The sequence below is a fragment of the Scylla paramamosain genome, chromosome 38 (assembly GCF_035594125.1).
Source record: "Scylla paramamosain isolate STU-SP2022 chromosome 38, ASM3559412v1, whole genome shotgun sequence".
Taxonomy (NCBI): Eukaryota; Metazoa; Arthropoda; class Malacostraca; order Decapoda; family Portunidae; genus Scylla; species Scylla paramamosain.
In genome coordinates, this window is record NC_087188.1 from 14,098,735 (window position 1) to 14,102,749 (window position 4,015).

The following is a 4,015-nucleotide window of genomic DNA, read 5'->3' on the forward strand; positions in this document are numbered from 1 at the left end:
TTTCCTCCCCTCCCCTCCTCTTCCCTCTTCTTCTCCCCTTTCTCCATCAACGTCATTAATAACATGAGGGGAGGGAGGGGGGAGGGGAGGGGATTACCAGGAGTGTGGATTGTAAAGGAAGGGAGGGGAGAGAGTGAGAGGGGAGTAAGAGAGAGAAGTAAGAGTTGGGGGAGGGAAGGAAAGTTTAGAAAAGGCTAAGAATGAGTAGATGATGGGGGGAGAGGTTATGAATGAAGTAAAGGGAGGAGGAAAGGGGGAAAGGGGAGAATTAAGTAGGGAGATAAAGAAAGGAGGAGGAAAAACAGGAAGGAGGAGGGACAAGGGACAGAACAGAGAGATGAGGAAAGAAGAAAATAAGGAAGAAAGGAAAAAAGACGAAGGGAAAGAAGGAAGAGAGAAAGAGAGGAGAAATAAAGCTAGGAGAGGAAGAAAAAGGAATAAAATAAAGAGGAAAAGAAAGATGATGATAAGAAGAAAGAAAGTGAGGAAGAAGGGAAGAGGAACATGAAAAATTAAGTAAAGGAAGAAAAGAAGAACGGAGGAAGAAAATAGAGAAAAGATGAAAATAGGAACAAAAGAAGTCAAGAGAGAAGAAGAAGAGAAGGAAGATAAAAGGAAGGTAGAAAAGGAAGAGGAGGGGGAGATGATAAAGGAAGGGGAGAAAGGAAGGAAAACGGGAAAGAACAGAAGGAATATAGAAGGGAGGGAATGATAGGAGGAGGAGGGGGGAGGGAGGAGGAGATGTTAGTGCAAAATTCACAATACCTCAGTTTTGAATAAAGAAGCGAATCTTTTACTTAATGCAGACGAAACCAGTGCAGTCTTTTATTTCAGTTTATACAAATTATTCAACTGAGATATTTATAGCAACAGTGAGAAGGAGGTGGTGCACTGGCTAACACGCTATCTTACAACTACAGTCCCCCGGTTCGACTCCCACCCTCCTGGTAAATGATAAAACTAGAGTTATTTTTTGTGGGAAGTGGATGAAAAGTGGAGATGAGAGGATGTGGAAGATATAAGATAGAAGGGATAGAAAAGGAGATAAAGAGATGAATAAGAGTGGAGAATGAAGAGTGGAGATGAGAGAATGTGGATAATGTGGAAGATGGGAGGAACAGAAAAAAGGAGATGAGGTGGAGATGAGGGAAGATCTTAGTGGAGGATGAAGCATAAGTGGAAATGAGGTGGAGATGGAGCGTGGAGCATTCTAGTGGAACGTAGACGATGGTGGGTGGGTGGAGGTGGTGGAAGAGGGAGCGGAGCATAAGTGGGAGTGTGGAGCATTGATGTGGAAAATAGAGAGTGCGAAATGAAGATAGCAGGAAGTGGAAATGAGGTGAGGGTCTCTCTCTCTCTCTCTCTCTCTCTCTCTCTCTCTCTCTCTCTCTCTCTCTCTCTCTCTCCAATTCCTATTTCCACTGCCTCGTTTTCTTTGATCTATCTCATGTATCATTTTTCTGTTTCCGTTCAATTGTTCGCTTTTCTTCACTTCCTTTTTTCTTTTTCTTTTTTTTTTCCTCGGCCACAAAATTTCCTGTTTTTTCTGCCTCGCCTCGTGTGTACTCCGCGTCCTCCCGTCTTTCGTTTTCTTTGACTTATTTTCCTTTTTTTAATCTTTATTTGTCAGGTACATTTTTTTCCCTTTTTCTCTCAAATTTCCCTCTTCGTGTATATTCTAATTTCACTTCCATCATTCATTTTCTTTATTTCCTTTACAATCCCTCACTTAAACTCAACACTCATTCTCGTATCATTTTCCTCTTTCCCATCCCAAGTTTTCCTCCTCACTGGCTTCGAAATCATGAATATAAACTCCAAACAGGAATTTAATGGCGGCTTTTTTCCCCCATCGAGAGAAATTTCCCGCGTGTTTCGTCTGTTCCTCTCATCTTCCTTACCTTCAATTTATTTTTCTTTTACTATTTTCAAAGAGTTCTGCATGGAGGTATTTTCTTTATCTTGCGTGTTCTAAATTCCCTTCATATCTTCCTTCTTTTGTCTCTCTCGTATGATTTTTTTTCCTGGTTTTTCCTTTGTGTTCCTTTTTAATTTCCTTGTTGTCGTTCTTTTTAATGATTTTTTCTGGTATTTTTGTTATTTTGGTTTAAATTTCTTTCCATACCTTTCATATTTTCCTTCTTCTGTCTCTCGTATGATTTTTTTCTGTTTTTCTTTGTTTTTCTCTTTAATTTTCTTGTTTTCGCTGTTTTCTGATTTTCTTGTTATTTTTGTTTTAATTTCTTTCCATACCTTTCATATTTTCCTTCTTCTGTCTCTCTCGTATGATTTTTCCTGATTTTTTTTGTTCCTCTTTAATTTTCTTGTTTCGTTGTTTAATGAGTTTTCTTGTTATTCTTTCATCTTGCATGTTTAATTTTTTTTCCATCCCTTTCATATCTTCTTTCCTTCATTATCCTTCTTTTCCTTCAGAAACTCCTACGATGGTCGAGGTATCCTTTAAATACTACTTCTATTTATAATACCTGATATTTTCCTAATTTATGTTACCCTTTTCAGCCTAAATATCCTTAGAATCCTACAGAAACTCCTTTGATTGTCTTGGTATCCTTCAAATATTCCTTTAAATGATCCTTAATATTCCTGATCCTTTCTCGTATATTTTCCTATTCCAGTATCCTTCGTATCCTGCAGCTTAATTCCTTCTCCTTTGTGTCCTTGCCCTATATACATGGAGTCCTTTTTGCAGTCCCTCCTCCTGCCCTGTCTCCCGCTGTCTACAGTATCCTGTTTCCCTAAGTCCTTTTTGTATAGGAGTTTACGAGTCATTTAGAATTCTTGAGTCCTTTTCCTCCTCTGCATCATGTTGTTGTTGTTGTTCCTTTTCCTCTGTGGCCCTATGTGGCTTGTTTTTCTCTTATTCCTTTTCTTTTTATGTCTTCTTTATTGTTTCTCTCTTTTATTATCTTTGTACATGTTTCCTCTCTTTGATTTGAGATCTTCTTTCATTTTTGTTGTTTTAATCTGTTCCTCTGGTTCTTCCTTCTCTCTCTCATGTCATCTTTCAATCTTCTTCACTTTTTCTAGTCCCTCCTTTTACTCTCTCTTGCTTTCACTATTTCTTTATCCTTTTTCTCTTCCTATTATCCTCTTTCACTCTTCTATCTCTCCTCCATCCTCTTCTCTTCTCTTTCTTTTCTCTATATCCCAAACCTTCGTTCTTTTTTCATATTCTCTTTCATTCTTCTTTATTTTCTCAAGCTCTCTCTTTCTATCTCTTTTCTTTTATGTCCTCTTCTCCTCTTTTGTCTCTCTCTTTGGTCCTCTCTTTCTCTGTATCCTAAATTTTCCTCTCTCTCATATTCTTTTTCACTTTCTTAAGCTCTCTTTTTCATTTCCTTTATTTTTACATCATTTATCTTTCCTCTATCTACCTGCTTTCTCTCTCTCTCTTCTATTTACTCTCCCTTTTCTCTCCCAACTCCCAAATTAATTCAGCTTTTTGACAACAGTTCTCCTCAATGCGATTTTGTTTTTGCGCCACGCCTCGTCCACGTGAGTTACGAGTCTGGGAGAGGCAGGGAGAGGCAGGGAGAGGCTGGGAGAGGAGAGAGATGGGACAGAGGGAGAGGTACTGGCAGTTTTCTTGTTAGGTGATGATTTGTGGATTATCTTTGAGAGAGAGAGAGAGAGAGAGAGAGAGAGAGAGAGAGAGAGAGAGAGAGAGAGAGAGAGAGAGAGAGAGAGAGAGAGAGAGAGAGAGAGAGAGAATTATTTCTCTCCCCATAAATATTTCACCAACTCCTCTCCTCCTTCCACGTCCCAACCCCCTCCTTTCCTAATACCCCTACCATTCTCCTCCCCTCAGTATCTTCCCAACCCCCTCTCCCTTCCCCAGGACGTCTCTAACCTTTAATCCTACTCCTCTTCCCTCCCCATTACCTCCCCACCCCCTAATTCATGTACCCTGGTATATTACAACCTTTCTGTCCTATCCTCTCCCTACCCACAATACCCTCAACTCTCCTTAACTCCCCTCCCTGCCACAGATCCC